Genomic DNA, 22,593 nt, shown 5'->3' with positions numbered 1-22,593 from the left:
ATTCGATTCGTTTAGTTATAGTTTCCCCTTTTTCGTTTTCAATAACGGTTATGCCTCCTTTCTTTGGTACAACGTGCACAGGACTAACCCATTTGCTATCAGATATAGGATATATAATACCTGCTTCCAATAACTTGGTTATTTCCTTCTTTACTACCTCACTCAGGATCGGATTTAGTCTTCTCTGGTGTTCCCTAGAGGTTTTACAGTCTTCTTCTAACATGATGCGGTGCATACAAATAGAAGGACTTATTCCTTTAAGATCGGTGATGTGGTACCCTAGTGCGGTTGGATACTTCCTTAAGATATGTAGGAGTTTTTCTGTTTCGAGTCTTCCTAGGTCTGCATTAACTATCACAGGTCGTTCAAGTTCTAAGTCTAGGAATTCATATCTCAGATTTTTGGGAAGTGTTTTCAGGTCAGGGGTTGGTTTGTTAAGACATTGCGTAGGATCCGGTGTTATTGCTAAACATTGGTTAGATCTGTCTTCTACAAGGCAGTCAGATGATTTGTCTTCTTCTAACTCTGCTTCTTTTATGCATTCATCGATGATATCCATGAAGTAACATGTATCTTCTATTGCAGGTGCTTTCAAGAATTGGGAAAGAATGAATTCGATTTTCTCTTCACCTACTTCGAAGGTGAGTCGTCCTCGTTTTACGTCTATGATTGCACCGGCAGTTGCTAAGAATGGTCTTCCCGGTATAATGGGTGTAATATCATCTTCTCTAATGTCCATAATTGTAAAATCAGTGGGAATGTAGAATTGACCTATGCGTACGGGAACGTTTTCAAGGATTCCTACAGGATATTTGATGGAACGATCTGCTAGTTGCACAGACATTTTGGTTGGTCTTAATTCTCCCATTTCCAGTTTCTTACATATGGATAAAGGCATAACGCTAATTCCGGCTCCTAAATCGCATAAGGCTTTGTCGATGACAAATTTTCCTATGTGACAGGGTATAGAGAAACTACCTGGATCCTTGAGTTTAGGGGGCATGTTTTGGATTATAGCGCTACATTCGGCAGGGAGTGTAACGGTTTCGCTATCCTCAAGTTTCCTCTTATTAGAAAGGATTTCTTTTAAGAATTTAGCATATGAGGGCATCTGCGTAATAGCTTCGGTGAACGGAATTGTAACGTTTAATTGTTTAAGGAGATCAACAAATTTTCTAAATTGGCCCGCATCTTTGGTTTTAACAAGCCTTTGAGGGTAAGGTATAGGTGGTTTGTAAGGTGGTGGAGGTACATAAGGTTCCTTCTTTTCTAGGGTTTCCTTATTACTCTCTTCCTTTTCCTTAGGTTCACTTTCCTCAGTTGATTTCTCAGGGTTTTGGTTTTCTATCCTTGGATCAGACGGTCCTTCCACTTCCGTTCCACTTCTTAATATAATTGCATGAGCGTGGCTTCTCGGGTTAGGTTGGGGCTGTCCAGGGAATGTACCAGTTGGGGCAGCAGTAGGTGCTTGTTGTTGGGCTACTTGTGATATTTGTGTTTCCAGCATTTTGTTATGGGTAGCCAAGGCATCTACTTTGCTTGCTAGTTGTTTAAGTTGTTCGCCAGTGTGTACATTCTGGTTTAAGAAATCTTTATTGGTTTGTTGTTGGGAAGCTATAAAGTTTTCCATCATGATTTCCAAGTTGGATTTCCTAGGGGCGTTATTGTTAGGCATGGATGGGTTCGGTTTCTGATATCCCGGAGGTATAGCTGGGGCTTGATTTGGAGACTGTCCAGGTGCGTACAAAGCGTTATTGCTCTTATATGAAAAGTTTGGATGGTTCTTCCAATTTGAGTTATAGGTGTTCGAATAGGGGCTTCCTTGAGCATAGTTTACTTGCTCTGCTTGGATTCCTGTCAAGAGTTGACAGTCCGTAGGAGTGTGGCCTTGGATTCCACAGACCTCGCAATTCTGAGTTATAGCAACCACGGCGGCTGGAGGTGATACGTTTAAACTTTCAATTTTCTGGACCAAAGCATCCACTTTTGCGTTAACGTGATCAAGGTTACTTATCTCGTACATGCCAGTTTTCGTTTGAGGTTTTTCCACCGTTGTTCGTTCGGTTCCCCACTGATAGTGGTTTTGGGCCATGCTCTCGATAAGCTGGTAAGCATCAGCATAAGGTTTGTTCATTAATGCACCACCTGCAGCGGCGTCTATTGTTAACCTTGTGTTGTATAAGAGACCATTATAAAATGTGTGAATTACTAACCAGTCTTCCAAACCATGGTGTGGGCAAAGTCTCATCATGTCTTTGTATCTTTCCCATGCTTCGAAAAGAGACTCGTTGTCTTTCTGTTTAAATCCGTTTATCTGGGCTCTTAACATAGCTGTTTTGCTTGGCGGAAAGTATCGGGCAAGAAAAACTTTCTTCAACTCGTTCCATGTGGTGACTGAGTTGGAAGGGAGAGATTGAAGCCATCTTCTAGCGCTATCTCTTAATGAGAAAGGAAAAAGACGAAGTCGAGTTGCCTCTGAAGTGACACCATTAGCTTTAACAGTATCAGCGTATTGGACAAATACGGATAAATGAAGGTTTGGATCCTCGGTAGGATTTCTAGAGGATTGGTTCTGTTGCACCGCCTGCAACAGCGAAGGTTTAAGTTCGAAGTTGTTTGCTTCGATTGCGGGCGGAGCAATACTTGAATGCGGCTCATCTTGCGATGGAGCGGCGTAATCTCTAAGAGCACGAGCTGGTTCTGCCATCTCGGTTATCGAAGGAAAAAGGTTTTTGAAATCAGGAAGTTCTATAGGAGGGAGATTGTTTGCAGCACGATATTCCCGAATTCGTCGTAAGACTCGGAGATATAGTTCGATATCGTTGATTCGTAAATAGAGCGGTTCGCCTTGTGAGCGAGTGCGTGGCATACAAATCAACGAAAGAAAGAATAGAAGAAAAAGAAACCTTAGTCTCTACAGCGTAACGGAAGAGTTACGATATCGATTAAATAAAGTCCCCGGCAACGGCGCCAAAAACTTGGTCGCGACTTTATGAGTCGAATTTGGGGTACAAACTGCAAGTGCACAGTTCTATCGCGTAGTTTTAAAAGATATCGATCCCACAGGGACTTATGAATCGATATATCGTTATCTAAGGTTACTTCGTAAAGCTAAGGTGAATAATGGTTGATTGTTTGGGGGCGAAGCTAAAAACTAAACTAAGATCTAGATTAAATATTAATAAAGCGGATATCGGTATGTAGTTCGTCGTAATTAGGGAATCAATTCTTTGTCGGTTTCTTGGTTTTAAAATAAATCGTTTCAGTTAACTTTATTGATTAAAGGTTTTATCTCAAACTCTCGCTCTGTTGAATAAACCATGATTTTATGTTAATGTAGCTGTCACTTATAATTAAGTCAAAAACCACTTTTTGAAAGCAATAAAGTTGCAGAAACTCTTTTTAAGAAAACACTGACCGTTTTAAACACCCTTATCTCAAACTCTCGCTCTGTTGACTTAGGTTATACAATTAAACCCGAATGCTTAACTCTCGTCCTCACATTCAATCTTTAAAAATACTTTTTGGAAAAGGTCAGAATTTAATTAACTCTAAAACTTGCTCTCGCCCTGATCTAGAATTAATGCCTAATTTACACTGTCCAGTTAAAACCTCAAACTCTCGCTCTATTGATTTTAACTTCTTTATGTCTTTTACTTTTGTAAAAAATTCTTGTTATTAAACCTGTAAATTGAGACCGTAAAAAGATTGATTTTAATTTTAAATTTAATTAGACCGACTTAGTCTTGATCCCTTATTCCGCTTACTTTACATACCGATATCTAGGCGAATTAGCCAGACATGCTAAACAAACAAAAATATATATCATGCATAAACAGACTCATCCCAGGCAGATAATATAAATAAGTAATAAAACAAAGCATTAAATAATAATTAAAGAACCTGAATGCGTTAAACAATAGTCTTGAACACTCCACCACAAGCCGGTAGGATTTGTTCTTGGATTCTTCAATTAAACAACAAATTAAAACGAAGGAAATAAAAACTAGATTCTAACGTAAGGTTAGATCCGGTAAAAGTTGCACAATAGTTTCCGGTGTAGAAACTATTGTGCGAAAAGAATTAATTAAATACTAAAAAGGAAAGTATAAATTGCCAGGGAAATAGTGTAGAACTTGTAAAAAATAAATAAAGAAACAATACTGAAATTGCTGGAAAAGAAAATAAGCAAAAGCGGCAAAGGAAAAAATTGGAAAAGCTTCGGAACCACTTTAGGTTTTCCAAAATGGCTATTTATATTGGTGTCATTAGGTAACTGTCTGCTGCCAAAAGGTCTTCAACGTAGCTAATTGCATGGCGTGGATATAGGGCCCAACACTCCTCAACGTCTCTTCAAGTCTCTGAGGCGTTACTTGCGCCCAAAAAGTAGGGGAATGGTGTGACGTTCGTCACATTATGTGTGACGCTCGTCACAAGGCTGTTTTGCGTGACGCTCGTCACGCCCTCTGTGACGTCCGTCACAGGTACAGCGTTTGTGTTTTGCGCTTTGGGCTGGGCTTTGGCATTTGGTTCTTTTTCTCTCCTTTTTGCACCTCCTTTTCTTCCATTTTTACTAATGCTTCGAAATAAACCACCTGAGACAAATAGGAAGAAAATACCGCGTAATATCTTATAAAATGAAGTGAACTGAAATAAATAATAATAAAATTTGATTGAATTAAGTCCAAAAATATGATATAATTTCGTGTTATCACTAGGGCAAGGCCTAGGGTCAAAGAGGGAGAAATAATTCAAAACAGAACATGAAATTCAACATGAATCAACCTCAATCAATTAAGAAAACCATCCAAAAGGTCTCATGTCAATAGCATCACCAAATTCATTTCACAAACCAATCATGGCAAGGTATGCAAGTTGAAAGCACATTGGGACAACAGAATGAACAAATGCACATTAATTCAAAAATGATTCAATTAATCTCAAGAAAAATCATGGCTAAACAGAACATACAATATGATCATCACACAAAAAATTAGGGCAATTGGACATGATTAAGCATGGTAATCAAATTCATCAAGTCAAGGCAATCAAAACAAGCTCAAATGAGACACCACATGCTACATCAACTTAGCACAAGCCTAAAACAGAATTGAAACAAGGTAAACACTTCAAACCAAAGCCAAAATAAACTTCAACCTGTCTAGGAGGAGTGGGCAAAATTTCACATTCATATGATAAAGCACAAGCATTTCACAAATGATTGAAATTCAAGACCATTCAAAAGTGCACAAATGACCATCCAGAATGAAAAAATCTCAAACAAATCAGAAATGAATCCAAAAATTCCAAGAAAATTCATGATCAATCACAACATCCATATCAAGCATCATACAAAAAATCAAAGCATTTGGAATTCATTTGGCAAGGAAAAGAAATTAATCAATTTGAGCAAGCAAAGGTGTGACACACATTCTCACACCTACATTCACATGATCATATCTCAGCAATGGCAATTGATAAAAATGCAAACTCAACACCAAAATGTCCAGCCAAGAGCCTAGTTTCAACATGTCAAATTTCATAGGCATTGGATAAACAACCATCATTTCACAAATGGAAAAGCAAGGCAAGGTACAAATAGCATACATGTTCATAAACCCTAGGTCAAAACAAAATCCAGCCAGGCACAAATTATGAAAAAATAACCAAAAAAAACTAGGCATAAAATGTGATCTAATGCAAAAAGTCTCATCATTTTTGGATGATTATTTAATCATTTATGAATTTTGGAAGTGAAAGAAGAAATAAAAAATGCATGTGAAGTATGTACATGAACATATGAGGGAAATGGGAAAAAATAAGGCAAGGCATTTGAATTATGTTGGAGCCAAGAATCGAACAGCAGCACAATTTGAATGACTAGGCGCGCCAAGGTGCTATGCACCGTTTCATTAATCCACATGGCCTGGTCAGCGCACATGTGGCTTAGTCAAAGGGATATGGACCAACCAGCCTGCTAGCATTGCAATGATATGGCGCACACGTGGACGTATCAAGTACAAACCCTAGCTAAAACACATATGGCAACGGATTTGCATGGCAGAAGGATTAAAAACGTTGCCTAAACATGAACTAGCAAGAAATTCCGCAGGAAATGAAGAACACAACATGAACACGATGAAGATCATGAAGATCTTCATCAAATTTTCCAGAAAAATTCCAACAGTGCCAGAAATGAACATTGAGCATATCATTGCAAAGATCTTCCATCATACAACAAAAATCCATAAGCAATTCATCAAGAAAACATCATACGTGCATGGATCGAAGTAAAGAATGTTCATCATCAAAAATTCAAACATCCATATCTCACTCAATTTGGCACGAAATTGCACGATTCAAAGCCTAGATTACTCAGCATAGCAAGATCTATAACATTATGGCAATGAAAATCAAAATTATGAGAGTTGATTTTGTGACCTCTTGTAGAGCAGTGCTGGAATGAGCTGGATTCACGCCTTTGCAATGCTCCAAAAGCCTTCTACAATGCTTGTACAGTTGATTAGATGAAAGATTGAGGTCCAATTGCTCACGAATTCTCAACAATCTGAATCCACCATTGATGCACCAAAGCTTCGAGCTGCTTCAAACTGCACCGTTTGTTCTTGATTCTTGCTTCAAAATAGCTCTATGATGCGTCCAGATGAGGAATCAAGCAATGGATGATGAATTGGTTTGAAGAAAATTGAGAAAAATTTGAGAGAAAAAAATGTGAAAAATGAATCTAGATCTGAAAAAGTGATTATGTTTAGTGAAAAACAGTTATGCTTTGCCTTATATACATCCTCTTAATCATATCCTTAATCACACTTAAGCCATTGGTAATTGGATTAGGGAAAATGGAGTGTTTATGCCAATTTGCAATTTCACCCTTTATGCATGAAATGAATGGAACAGAACACGAATTTTGGATCAAATTCACTCAAAAGTTCATTTTAGAGCCAATGCAAGTGTTGGAATGTGAAAACAATGCATTATTTTTAAATTTGAAAATTCCCTCCAAAATTCAAATGAAAAACCAAAAAGATATGTGATGAGAATGCATGGCATGTGATGCATAATTTGGATAGTAGAGGTCAAAACATGAATGTTACAAAAAGAACCACTCCATTTGGCCATTTGGTTTGAAAGTTATGCATGTTTGAAGTTCCATGTTCACTTGGCCATGTTTGATCCATATCTTTTCAACCACACATGATAAATTCATGATCTTGGACTTTTTGGAAAGGGGAGAGAAGGATCTTCAACTTTCATGTTGGACAAAATTTCATTTGAAGCTTTCTTGATGATGTAATCTTGAGGAGAAAACCTTTCCATTTTTGGCAATTTCAAATTACAGGTCACTTACTATTTTTGGAAATTTTTCATCTGACCTCAAATTCTTCAATGTTGATGTTTGAAATGTCAAATGAGACTTGTATGGACATGAATGAGGCCTCTCTAACCATCTCCCACCTCCAAATCCATGGTTGAACTGACAGTTGACTTCTGTTGACTTTTTAGGGTTTCAGATGAATTGATCATGAACTGATGAGCCTTGAGCCTTCAATGCTTGACCAAACCACTTCAAAATGATCCTTGAATCATATGAACTCATTGAACCAACCCTAGGGTAGAAAATGCACTTGCTTGCTTGCACAGTTGAATCTTCTGACCAGTCTGACTGATGACATATGATGGACTATGCAGATGAAATGCAATGTTAATGACCTAAAATGAAAATGTATGTACAAAATGAGAGGTTCAAATTTGAGGTGCTACAGCTGCCCCTATTCAATCAACTGGGAACCTGAATGGATGAGAGCAACGGCTGTCAGACCTTCAAGGTTCACAGGGATTGAATACTAAAGAACCGTAGAAATTTGCACTCTGCGGGACATGATACAAAGAAAAGCCAAGCCATTTACCGATGACGGCTGCACGATAACTTCAGAAAAGCGAAACCATTTACCGATGGCTAAATACTGGAAACTTGATATTTACCGATATCAACTTCAGCGAGACCATTTACCGATGGCTGTTGGGAAAACACTTTCAAAAGAAGCAGGACCATTTACCGATGGCTAAATACTGGAAACTTGATATTTACCGATATCAACTTCAGCGAGACCATTTACCGATGGCTGCTGGGAAAACACTTTCAAAAGAAGCAGGACCATTTACCGATGGCTAAATACTGGAAACTTGATATTTACCGATATCAACTTCAGCGAGACCATTTACCGATGGCTGCTCCGACTGAGGATTCGATATTTACCGATATCGAAGAAAGCGAGGCCATTTACCGATGGCGGCTAAACTGGGCATTCGATATTTACCGATATCGAAGCAAACGGGGCCATTTACCGATGGCATCTCCACCTGGGGAGGAAAAAGATATTTGCTACTGGAACCAGACAAGACGTTTACCGACGACTCCTGGGGATCTTTGATTTTTATCAAAGGAAAGACACATGACCAGACATTTACCGATGACTGGGAACAAGACTCGATGTTTACCGACATCGAAAGATGATGTTTACCGACATCAAAGAAAGGTGATCAGACATTTACCGATGACTGGGGAAAAGGACTCGACCAGACGTCAACGGACGAAAGGGAGAAGCTCGACGTTTATCGACACCAACAGAGAGGTGAACACTTCACTGGGGAAGGAAAACAAATACTTGCAACCGGAAACCAGATAGGACGTTTACCGATGACTCTACTGGGGATCTCTAGCTGGGGAACTATCAAACATTTACCGATGACTGGGGAAAATACTTGATGTTTACCGACATCGAAAGATGATGTTTACCGACATCAAAGAAAGGCGACCAGACATTTACCGATGGCTGGGATGAGACTCGATGTTTACCGACATCGAAAGATGATGTTTACCGACATCAAAAAAAACGACCAGACATTTACCGATGATTGGGATGGGACTCGATGTTTACCGACATCGAAAGATGATGTTTACCGACATTAAACAAAAATGACCAGACATTTACCGATGACTGGGAACAAAACTCGATGTTTACCGACATCGAAAGATGATGTTTACCGACATCAAACAAAGATGACCAGACATTAATGAATGACTGGGAAGACTCGACCAGACGTCAACGGACGAAAGGGAGAAGCTCGACGTTTATCGACACCAACGGAGAGGTGACCAGACATCAACGGATGAATGGGAAAGACTCGACCAGACGTCAACGGACGAACGGGAGAAGCTCAACGTTTATCGACACCAACGGAGAGGTGAAACTCACTGGGGATCAAGGTCACGACAGGGAGCAGACAGGAAGGAACACCAAGGATACCGGGTTGTAGGCATGAAACAGGTGACCGACCAAAGCGTGAATTGGTTTGTGTTCCAAAACACTCATCATCCTGAAGAGGGCTAGAAAAGCAATCTTGTTAGAGGATGGACATTCGATTCCACAAGGAATACGAATCTTACTCAGTTGGGGAAACAAACAAAGGGTTCAGCCAAAGAGCGCATGAGATATATTATCTATAGCCGTCAAAACGTAGATAATACACTCGCATGGAAGATTATCCATAACCGGTTTGTAGGTTGTTAAATGGATAAGTCGACCGAAAACGTGAATTGGTGTGTGTTCCAAATCACTCAACATCCTGAAGAGAGCGAAAGCAAACTTGTTAAAGGATGGACATTCGATTCCACAAGGAATACGAACCTTACTCGACTGGGAAGGACAAAACTTCGACCAAAGAGCGCATGAGATATATTATCTATAGCCGTCAAAACGTAGATAATATACTCGCATGGAAGATTATCCATAACCGGTTTGTAGGTTGTTAAATGGATAAATCGACCGAAATCGAAAGGCATCGGGATACCGAGACTAGGTATGCAAAGATGACCAATCAAAAGGGAAACCACACACATTACCGGCAAACGGTGAATGAAAGAGGACCCACTGAGGATAAAATTGCCTACTCGGAGCGATTATCCAAAAGGAAGGGGAAGACCCGCTGGGGATAAAGTTGCTTAATCAAAGTAAATATCCGAAAGGGGAAAGGAATATCAATACCGAAACCTGGATAATGATAACCACAAAGAGGGGATTACATCTACCGGTTCTTAGGTAGAAAACCACAGAAAAGTAACCGTCATCGACTAGGATGAGCACAAGGGTTGACTCCACAAAGGAGAGAAAAGAGGATTCACATCTACCGGTTAGTAGGTAGAAGACCACAAAGATAGGACTTACAGCTACCGGTTCGTAGGTAGAAGCCAACAACTTCCGCTGAGGGACAGAGTGAGAAAAAAGGATTTACAACTACCGGGTAGTAGGTAGAAGACCGCGGAATCCGCCAACAATCAGAATGAACCACAAAGGTTACCTCTGCTAGGGGATGAAAGTGGGATTTATAACTACCGGTTCGTAGGCAGAAAACCGCAAAGATAGGACTTACAACTACCGGTTAGTAGGTAGAAGCCACAAATTCCGCTGAGGATAAGATGAATGAGTGCCGGTTAGTGAGCAACTATTCATTTATACCACAGGGAAGCACAAGAGACAGCCACAAAGAAGCCAGTTTAGGATCGATCCAAAAAGGCATACTGAATCAAGACTCATCCTAATGAGGAAAGAACTCAATAGGGAAAACCCATCCTGTTATGTGTGCAGGGAGGGAACGGAAACAACCGTCATCCACGAGGATATAACTCAGTGGGGAGCGCAGAAGGAAATGACAGACACTTTCTACTTAAGGGGTCGACTCTATATGGAGAGATCAGACACACCCACATCTGCTAGAGGAGGATCTACTGGGGAGATCTGTATCACCAATAGCAGGAGACAACCATCAACAGATACATGGCAAAAGATGCAACATGAGTACCTGAATGCTATGATTATGCATGTATGCATTATGCATGAGGAATGTATGATGAATGCTGACAAACAGACATGTTCAACACACAGGTCCAGGAATCAACCATCCGGTGCTACTCTTCCAGAGGGAAAGCCAAAAGATCACCAGAGAGCAAACGCGATCTGCTGGAAACTGGGATATCAGGGAACAACGACATCCTGCAGGAGAGGAAGGCCACAATAGGCTCCCGGAGGGATCATCAGTCACAACCGGAGAAAAGAGTTCAATATACAGGCAGCCACGCCACAACAACAACTCATGCTGGAGATCAGAGATACCAAGAAGCAACCAGATCTCTGATGAGGATAGATATGCATTGATAAAGCTCATCATGCCAACAACTCCGCTGAGGGATCTATCCGAGGGTATGCCGGATTACTGGGATGTCAAACCACCAAATACCAAATCTTCCAAAGACAAACACCCATGCCGGGGAGAGGAGAAGACTGCTCTGCTGGAGAGACGAAAGTTGGAGTCTTCAATAAACACTCTGCTTGGGAACTGGCCCACAAAAAGGCTCGAACAGCAAACTTGCTGGAGATGCCCCACAATAGGGCTCAAACAACACTCTACTGGAGATGCACCACAATAGGGCTAACCGGGACTTGGAGGAAGAAAGTTGCACTGCCGGGGACATGAAAATGAACAACTTCAACCAACACTGCACTGAGAAACCTCGCTGAGGAGAAACCATAAGAGGTTCTACAGGTAAAAGATACAGTTATGCTCGAGATACGAACAAATGTCTTACCTGTTGGTAATCATACCACCCTTGGGAGAGCCCTGCGGATCTCCTAAGTATCCTTCCATCATTGTGAATGTTCACTTTGTTTAAGAACAATTTGTGAAAAATTTGTTTATTTTGAAAACAATGATACTTTATCAATTAAAACATGCAAAACATTTGTTGAGTTGAAACAAATAAGAGTGCAAATAATTGGATAAAAGCTCAAATTGATGTGATGGAATGGTAGTCTGCAAATGGCAAGACTCCATAGATCTGTACAAGTTCGAAATCGGTGATATATATTGGAAGAGGACTACATTGAACATAATGACCTTTTCTCTACCATTCCGAATTTCGATGTATTCAAAGCTTCAGTCGACGACGAATCGAGAATTTCTGGCGGATAACAGATGTAGAGCACAGTCTTATCAGGATGCAGTCACTTGCCAAATCCCTAATTTTTGCCTAGATTGCCCCAGTGTGAGGTGATCAGTCTAGCGGGATGCAAATTCTTTTTTTTTCAATGTCTCTAACTTTTGCCTGGATCGCCCTTTCGGGTTTTCAATCCACCGAGACGCTCCTTTTTGCCTAAGTCGCCCTTTGGGGTGTTCGACTTAGCGAGCTGTTTTGCTTTTTTTTTTTAGGCGAAGTATTTCTTGACTGCATCGGAATTCACAGGACGAGTGAACTTCTCCATCCATTGTTGTAAGTGTCAAAGCACCGCCTGAAAAGGCTCTCTTGACAACATATGGACATTCATAGCTTGGGGTTCACTTGCCCCTGGAATCGGACACGAAAGACAAGACTTTCTTGAGCACAAGGTCACCTTCTCGGAACACACGAGGCTTGACCTTCTTATTGAATGCTTTCTTCACTCTCTGCTGATGTAACTGACCATGACACATGGCAGTTAATCTCTTCTTTTTTATCAGATTCACTTGGTCGTAACGACTCTGAATCCATTCAGCATCAGTCAACTTGGGACTTCGAGGGTGCTATTTTTCTTTTGTTTCTTTCTTTCTTTTTCCTTTCTTTTGATTTTGATTTCTTTTGATTTTGCACCCTCCTCTTTTTCTTTTTTTTTTTTTTTTTTTCTTTTTTGTAATGCCCCAGTTGGCTGTTCTGTTGATTCTCGAGATGTAGCTGAGTGATCTTCTTTTCTTGCTCAAGAAGTCAGGAAAATCTCGTCAGGAATCCCTTCAACATCATCTTCTTCCGCTTCAAATACAGGGAATTCAAAATTGGGAGATGACGTCGGATCATTATGTTCAATGGGTTTAAGAATCAACCTGCATAATGATTTTGAATATGAAAAGCTTTTTGGAAATCAAACAAGACAATCGTTATGCAGATGAAAAGATTGCTTTTATTCTTGTTTTTAGGGTTTTTTGTGATCACCAATTTCATGCAAAAAGCGAAAAGGGAAAACAAATGGAAAAACAAATGTTTTAACATGCTTTTATTTGAATGAAAATATCATTGCTCAAATTTTGCCAACAATGTCATCACTTCTCCTTTTGGCATGGGAGAAGGGTTTTTAAACAAAGTGATTATTACTCTGACTTATGAACAACTGTAGAAACGCCCACAGTGACCCAATTGTGATAGATCCCACCAGGGATGACAACTGTCAGTATCCTTTGCATCAGCAGCTTCTGCTTTTTGAACAACCCTCTTCGTTGAAGATCTCAGAAGACAAGTCAACGCCAGCCCGGGACTTGTTATCTTCAAGCTCGATTACCATTGGGACCTAAGTCCTCAAAGCTCAGAATCCCTGATCTGATAAGGTCCTGCACCTTATTCTTCAACTGAAAGCAGCTTTCCACATCATGACCAGGAGCACCCGAATGATACACACAATGCTGATCAGGCTTATACCACCACTGAGGGTTGACGGGTATAGTCGGCGGGTCTCTGGGAGTAATCAAGTTCCGCTCTATCAAAGAGGGATACAACTCTGTGTACGACATAGGGATCGGATCAAAAATGATCTTCTTCCTCTCATTACTCGTACTGGCTTGATTATCATTGAGAGGCTGGTAAGCCTGCTGTTGAGGACGATGTTGTGGATGCTGATATTGCTGAGCTGGCCTTCTCTGCTGTTGTTGAGTTGCTGGAATAGTCACAGCAGCAGCCTGACGATACTGTCCTCTGTTCACATTCCTCCGACGGTGCACATCATTTGTTTCACTCTCTCCCTTCTGGGTGCCCCAGAGAATGGCTTCTTAGAATTCGAAGAACTTGAAGAGCCAGGATCTTGTATCTTTCCTGCTTTGATAAGACTCTCAGTCCTCTTCCCACAGACAACAACATCAGAAAAGCTACTGAACGGGCAACTCCCCATGCGGTCCATGAACACACCCTGCAAGGTCCCGACGAACATGTCAGTCAGCTCTCTCTCCAACATCGGAGGTTGTACTCTTGCGGCTAGCTCACGCCATCTCTGGGCGTACTCTTTGAAGCTTTCAGTTCTCACGACTTCATCATCCTCACTGAGGAGAGTGAACATATCCTCCTGCCGGTCAACCAACGGAGCAGGATGGCGAATAGGAGCACAGGTTGCTCTGGCATTAACAGTCTTTGCAGCAAGAGGTTGTCCATTGATTCGGATACCCCTCAATTCATCACCCACGGCATAGTCGTTGACGGGAGCAACAACAGCAACATTATCGGTCACAGGTGTACCCGCTGGTGAAGCACGACTCGGAGGTGGGAGCACAGCTTCCTGTCTCTGGACTAAGGCACGCAGCTCCTCTTGCCCTTGCACAACACCCTGCATCATGGTCATGAACTGGGCCATGTTAGCCCTCATCTCAGCCAACTCAGCCTGAACTTGATCCATACTTCTCTGTTGATTCAGTCTGGTTGAGTAGCGGTGTGGACGACGATCAGCAATCCTGTCTCAGTCAGGAACCAGAGTGAGAAGTCTTTTCCCCAAACATGTCTGTAATGCAAGGATGATATGTGCATGATATGCGTATGATGCGGATGCTATTTTATCATGACTGATCCTGATAAAGGATATGCACATGCGGGTTAACTTTTTTCTTTATGCATTATTATTTTTTTGAAAATAAACATGCTATGATGCAGATGATGCAAACATGACTGGCTGGTTGTGCATCTCGGAGCACAGGATCAAAGCTTCGGCTTGAACTCGGAACCACAAATTCATCTGAAACCCAAAGTCATCTGAGCCCAAAGTCATCTGAGACCCAAACTTCAGAACCAAATCACCATCGGAGCAAGTACCCTCAAATTCAGCCCAGGGATCCGAAATAAACGGAACCCTCTGATCAATACCAGGGTCAAACCTCCGGCGTCCAGAAATAAAGATCCAAAAATCCGGCTTAAGATCACCAACACAGCATCACTGGCAAAAACCTGTACTTGCAAGAATCAAACCCTCCCCTCACAGGTGAATTCTAACAAGGTCATCCTAAGGCGGACAATGGTCTCGACAATCGGGCAAAGATACTCAACGGGTTTGCCCTTTCGGGTGTGCCGTTGCAGCTCTCTTAAGATCATCTAAACCAAAGATCCGGGAAAGAACGGCCACCGAAGTCAATAGCCCAAAAGAGATAATCCGACCTAAGCAGAATAACTCCACCCGGAAGGACTCTCTCAAATGAACCTCGTCCGGCTGTGGTGACACGTCTCCTCATCATGTCGTACAACATGTGAAGAAACATGAGACCACACTAATCCTAGGTGTATACTCAGGCCTGGGTATTGGGCCTCACTCAGAACACCCACCCCCAACAGAGGAACAACCTGTACAGGAAGACAGCACAATGATAGTATGATGCATGCAAATAGATATGCACATATATACAACATAATAATCATAAATGCAATAAATAGAGCAACACAAGCAACCTAAACCCTATCCTAGAGAGCGCTAGGAGAGACTCGCTTAGGGAAGATGGACCAGCAAGAGGTCAACTTCTCTAAATCCCCAGCAGAGTTGCCAGCTGTCGCATTACGCGAAAAACCGGCGGGAAAACAAGACAACAGAGCCGCCACCGTGCGTTATTTATCCCAAAAGAGGGAAAGGAAACGCTCGAAGTAAACCTGGGAAAGACATGGTCTCGCGACCAGAGAGAGATGGGATCGGGAGTCGGTTATGCAAAGGGAAGGTATTAGCACCCCTACGCATCCGTCGTACTCGACGGGATCCACGCACAAAAGAAAGGATAAGGTTGCTAAAAACTGCTCAGACATCACACAAGGCTGGAAAGAGACACAAGAAAGACGAAAGAAACTGACTCGGCAGGATATCGCATCCTGGGCCTACGTAGTCTGTCAGGCACAGACATCAGAGTCGACGTAGTTCGGGACAGGGGAAACGTGCTCGCTAGGATGTCGCATCCTATGCATACGTATCTTCTCTGACTGGAGAAGAATCAGAGCACTCGTAGCTCGGCTCACGCACGCCAAACAAAACCACACAGGAAACCGACTGCCAATCGCTGGGCTTACGTCAGACTCCACACAAACAGGCAAACCTGGAGACCGAATGCCAATCGCTGGACTTACATCATACTCCGAACCAACAAACACACACGGGAAACCAACTGCCAATCGCTGGACTTACGTCAGACTCCAACAAGCAAACAAGACACAGGAAACCGACTGCCAATCGTTGGACTTACGTCAGACTCCAAACACACACAAAGGGGTTGCAAAAGAAAAAGGGCGCCCGGAGAGATCAGCTCATCTCCTGCCTACGTACCTCATCTGGTATGAGGATCAGGGCGACGTAGTTCCCCTACGCAGGGAAAGAACTTCTAACCTAACCAGAGACTGGGAAATGACAAACTAGAAGGGAGACTAACTCGAGCCTAATAGTTATCATGCAAATTCACCATGGTCCTAGGTTGAAGTTTCTATCTAACTTGCACAGGGAGCAAGCTATCCTAAACAGCACAAGCAAATACATACAAGCACACAAAGCAAGCACACACTATATACAAACAAAGTGGGCTCACACAAGGTTAGGCTGTGAAACACAAGCCAACTGGAATCGGGTGTAGTTAGCTCTTAACCCTAACATTGAGAGTTAGGGTGAAGCAGATGAAATGGGAAGTGAGGATAAGACCTCACAGCTCTTATCCCTGGCCTGGGAGAGCTTCAGACAAATGAAAGTGTGGGAGTTCAGAAAGTAGGAACTCTTCTATCCACATATGACTGACACAACAATGATCTTGGGTTAATATCCACAATGCATCAACACAAGGTGTGTGAGCAAAGTGGATGACACACTGAATAGCAGGAGATGGATTGCACATCTCTTTTATCTGCCAATTGCCTCATAGAGGTCTTTTCCTGCTTGGCACAAAGATAAACAAACACAAGCATTGCCTCTTAAGGAGGGCTTCAGACAGGTGCCTGCCCAAGTAACGGGACAGGTCTTCCAGACTACATGAAGTCAGTGAGTTATACCTCAAATGGTTAAGCAACCAATCAAAAGCAAAAGCAAGTTCAAAAGAACTTAAGCAACTTATGTACCTGAAAAAAATCTAACTCAATCAGTGTACAAGTCAAAAAGTCAAACAGACAATCACACAATCAACCAGACAGATAAGCAAGCAATGCAAGCCACAAGCCAATGTGCCCAACACAAATGACTTGGCATCAACCTACAAAACAACTCAAGATTGGTCAACATCAACCAATTAGTCAACTCAAGCAAGTGAATCAATCCCATTATGGCCATGTGCTTCTTAACCTGAAATCAAAGCTCAAACATAAGCAACTAACCACTAGGGCAAGGCCTAGGGTCAAAGAGGGAGAAATAATTCAAAACAGAACATGAAATTCAACATGAATCAACCTCAATCAATTAAGAACACCATCCAAAAGGTCTCATGTCAATAGCATCACCAAATTCATTTCACAAACCAATCATGGCAAGGTATGCAAGTTGAAAGCACATTGGGACAACAGAATGAACAAATGCACATTAATTTAAAAATGATTCAATTAATCTCAAGAAAAATCATGGCTAAACAGAACATACAATATGATCATCACACAAAAAATTAGGGCAATTGGACATGATTAAGCATGGTAATCAAATTCATCAAGTCAAGGCAATCAAAACAAGCTCAAATGAGACACCACATGCTACATCAACTTAGCACAAGCCTAAAACAGAATTGAAACAAGGTAAACACTTCAAACCAAAGCCAAAACAAACTTCAACCTGTCTAGGAGGAGTGTGCAAAATTTCACATTCATATGATAAAGCACAAGCATTTCACAAATGATTGAAATTCAAGACCATTCAAAAGTGCACAAATGACCATCCAGAATGAAAAAATCTCAAACAAATCAGAAATGAATCCAAAATTTCCAAGAAAATTCATGATCAATCACAACATCCATATCAAGCATCATACAAAAAATCAAAGCATTTGGAATTCATTTGGCAAGGCAAAGAAATTAATCAAGTTGAGCAAGCAAAGGTGTGACACACATTGTCACCCCTACATTCACATGATCATATCTCAGCAATGGCAATTGATAAAAATGCAAACTCAACACCAAAATGTCCAGCCAAGAGTCTAGTTTCAACATGTCAAATTTCATAGGCATTGGATAAACAACCATCATTTCACAAATGGAAAAGCAAGGCAAGGTACAAATAGCATACATGTTCATAAACCCTAGGTCAAAACAAAATCCAGCCAGGCACAAATTATGAAAAAATAACCAAAAAAAACTAGACATAAAATGTGATCTAATGCAAAAAGTCTCATCATTTTTGGATGATTATTTAATCATTTATGAATTTTGGAAGTGAAAGAAGAAATAAAAAATGCATGTGAAGTATGTACATGAACATATGAGGGAAATGGGAAAAAATAAGGCAAGGCATTTGAATTATGTTGGAGCCAAGAATCGAACAGCAGCACAATTTGAATGACTAGGCGCGCCAAGGTGCTACGCACCGTTTCATTAATCCACATGGCCTGGTCAGCGCACATGTGGCTTAGTCAAAGGGATATGGACCAACCAGCCTGCTAGCATGGCAATGATATGGCGCACACGTGGACGTATCAAGTACAAACCCTAGCTAAAACACATATGGCAACGGATTTGCATGGCAGAAGGATTAAAAACGTTGCCTAAACATGAACTAGCAAGAAATTCCGCAGGAAATGAAGAACACAGCATGAACACGATGAAGATCATGAAGATCTTCATCAAATTTTCCAGAAAAATTCCAACAGTGCCAGAAATGAACATTGAGCATATCATTGCAAAGATCTTCCATCATACAACAAAAATCCATAAGCAATTCATCAAGAAAACATCATACGTGCATGGATCGAAGTAAAGAATGTTCATCATCAAAAATTCAAACATCCATATCTCACTCAATTTGGCACGAAATTGCACGATTCAAAGCCTAGATTACTCAGCATAGCAAGATCTATAACATTATGGCAATGAAAATCAAAATTATGAGAGTTGATTTTGTGACCTCTTGTAGAGCAGTGCTGGAATGAGCTGGATTCACGCCTTTGCAATGCTCCAAAAGCCTTCTACAATGCTTGTACAGTTGATTAGATGAAAGATTGAGGTCCAATTGCTCACGAATTCTCAACAATCTGAATCCACCATTGATGCACCAAAGCTTCGAGCTGCTTCAAACTGCACCGTTTGTTCTTGATTCTTGCTTCAAAATAGCTCTATGATGCGTCCAGATGAGGAATCAAGCAATGGATGATGAATTGGTTTGAAGAAAATTGAGAAAAATTTGAGAGAAAAAAATGTGAAAAATGAATCTAGATCTGAAAAAGTGATTATGTTTAGTGAAAAACAGTTATGCTTTGCCTTATATACATCCTCTTAATCATATCCTTAATCACACTTAAGCCATTGGTAATTGGATTAGGGAAAATGGAGTGTTTATGCCAATTTGCAATTTCACCCTTTATGCATGAAATGAATGGAACAGTACACGAATTTTGGATCAAATTCACTCAAAAGTTCATTTTAGAGCCAATGCAAGTGTTGGAATGTGAAAACAATGCATTATTTTTAAATTTGAAAATTCCCTCCAAAATTCAAATGAAATACCAAAAAGATATGTGATGAGAATGCATGGCGTGTGATGCATAATTTGGATAGTAGAGGTCAAAACATGAATGTTACAAAAAGAACCACTCCATTTGGCCATTTGGTTTGAAAGTTATGCATGTTTGAAGTTCCATGTTCACTTGGCCATGTTTGATCCATATCTTTTCAACCACACATGAGAAATTCATGATCTTGGACTTTTTGGAAAGGGGAGAGAAGGATCTTCAACTTTCATGTTGGACAAAATTTCATTTGAAGCTTTCTTGATGATGTAATCTTGAGGAGAAAACCTTTCCATTTTTGGCAATTTCAAATTACAGGCCACTTACTATTTTTGGAAATTTTTCATCTGACCTCAAATTCTTCAATGTTGATGTTTGAAATGTCAAATGAGACTTGTATGGACATGAATGAGGCCTCTCTAACCATCTCCCACCTCCAAATCCATGGTTGAACTGACAGTTGACTTCTGTTGACTTTTTAGGGTTTCAGATGAATTGATCATGAACTGATGAGCCTTGAGCCTTCAATGCTTGACCAAACCACTTCAAAATGATCCTTGAATCATATGAACTCATTGAACCAACCCTAGGGTAGAAAATGCACTTGCTTGCTTGCACAGTTGAATCTTCTGACCAGTCTGACTGATGACATATGATGGACTATGCAGATGAAATGCAATGTTAATGACCTAAAATGAAAATGTATGTACAAAATGAGAGGTGCAAATTTGAGGTGCTACAGTAAGGAACTCAAAACTCTCAGAGGGAAGGACCTCTTTGGCAAGTCTGATGCTGAGCTCTGCCTGGTTCCCATTGTCAAGATCCCTGTAAAATTCAAAGTGCCTGACTTTGAAAAGTACAAAGGAAACGCTTGCCCTCTCAGCCACTTGGTTATGTATGCAAGGAAGATGTCGACTCAGACCGACAATGATCAGCTCCTCATTCATTATATTCAGGACAGCCTGTTCGGTGCCGCCCTGAGATGGTACATGGGTTTGGACAGCGCGAGCATCCGCTCCTTCAACGATCTTGGCGAAGCCTTCGTCAAGCAGTACAAATATAACGTGGATATGGCTCCCGATAGGGATCAATTGAGGGTCATGTCCCAGAAGGACAAGGAAACATTCAAGGAGTATGCCCAGAGGTGGCGAGAATTAGCTGCACAGATTATGCTCCCGCTGGAAGAGAAAGAAATGACCAAGATCTTCTTGAAGACCTTGAGCTCATTCTATTATGAGTGGATGATTGCCAGTGCTCCTTCTGACTTCACCGAGATGGTGAATATGGGGATGCGTCTTGAGGAAGAAGTTAGGGAAGGCGCCTGACTAGAGAAGAAGGCTCTTCTGCCAAACGTTATGGGGCGTTTGGAAAGAAGAAAGATGGTGAGGCACATGCTGTGACCTCCCATGTCAAATCCAGAAGACCCTATGTGAAAAGGAAGACCGTACGTCCCGTTGGTAATCAGCATCAGGTGGCTCATATAGCACCTGTTTTCAGAGAGAATCAGCACTATCAGCATAATAATCAGAATCAGCAACAGCAACATCAACAGTATCAACAACAATAGCACCGTCCTCAACAGCAGGCCTACCAGCCTCGAAACAATAATCAGACTAGTACAAGCTATGATAGGAAGAAGGTCAGTTTTGATCCTATTTCGATGACCTATGCAGAGCTCTATCCTTCTTTGATAGAGAGGAAACGGATCACTCCACGCGATCCACCTGCTATACCTACCAACCCTCAGTGGTGGTATAAGTCTGAGCTTCATTGTGTTTATCATTCCGGTGCTCCTGGACATGATGTGGAGAACTGCTACCCACTGAAGACCAAGGTTCAAGACCTTGTTAGAAGCGGTATATTGTTTTTCGAGGACGTAGGTCCTAACGTCAAGAAGAACCCATTGCCCGAGCATGGGAAATCTGCTGTCAACATGGTTCAAGGTTGCCCTGATAAGTATAATGTCCGATATGCCAGCCATATCCGACAATCGTTGGTCGAGATGCACAGACTGTTGTGTGGATACAGTCATTATGAGCATGACCATGGCAGATGCCGTGTTTGCACTGTCAATGAGAGAGGATGTCGTCAAGTTAGAAAAGACATCCAAGAAATGCTGGATGAAGGTGTAATTGAAATACTTCAGAGTCGCGATGAGGATGATGAAGTTAATGTGATATCGCCAGTATTCAGGATCCCTGAGCCTGTTGTCATCCGATATGATGGTAGCAAGCATAAGGCTTCTCCTGCTCTCATAATCAAGCCAGCTGGCCCTGTGCCATATTCTTCTGATAAAGTTGTTCGCTATCGTTATAATGCTGTCGCATTGGAAGATGGGAAGGAAGTGCCTCTACCCTCCACTTCTGTTGTTAACATCACTGATGTAAGTGGCCTGACTCGTAGTGGTCGTGTTTTCTCGGCTCCGCCGAAACCCCAGGCTGACACCAGAAGGGCTGATGTTGCTGATTGTGGGGTTCGTCCGGTTGGGAATTCTTCCAATTCTCCGAATCCGACACTTGTTGTGAATAGACCTGCCGCCGCTGTTAAAATCATGTCCCTGCTGGCCAGAATGGCACGATGAAAGAGGACTGTGATGAGATGTTAAGGCTCATCAAGAGGAGTGAATACAACGTTGTAGATCAGCTTCTACAAATGCCTTCAAAGATCTTTGTGCTATCTTTGTTGATGAACTCAGAACCACACCGTGAATCTCTGCAGAAGGTGTTGGACGTGGCGTATGAGATCATGACGTCACAATAGAATAATTCGATAGCATTGTTGCAAACATTACTGCTTGTAACAATCTGAGTTTCTGTGATGCTGATCTCCCTGAGGAGGGAAGAGACCACAATTTGGCAC

The 22,593-nt window shown here is 41.4% G+C and overlaps 1 pseudogene; it reads left to right on the top strand.

Moving 5' to 3' along the window:
- Positions 1–2,222: 2,222 nt before the first annotated feature.
- On the top strand, positions 2,223–2,322 carry LOC127089222 (uncharacterized; annotated as a pseudogene).
- Positions 2,323–22,593: the final 20,271 nt, after the last annotated feature.

This window comes from Lathyrus oleraceus, chromosome 5 (genome assembly GCF_024323335.1).
Source record: "Lathyrus oleraceus cultivar Zhongwan6 chromosome 5, CAAS_Psat_ZW6_1.0, whole genome shotgun sequence".
Taxonomy (NCBI): domain Eukaryota; kingdom Viridiplantae; phylum Streptophyta; class Magnoliopsida; order Fabales; family Fabaceae; genus Lathyrus; species Lathyrus oleraceus.
The sequence above is the reverse complement of the archived record's forward strand: the minus strand, read 5'-3'. Positions and strand labels throughout refer to the sequence as shown.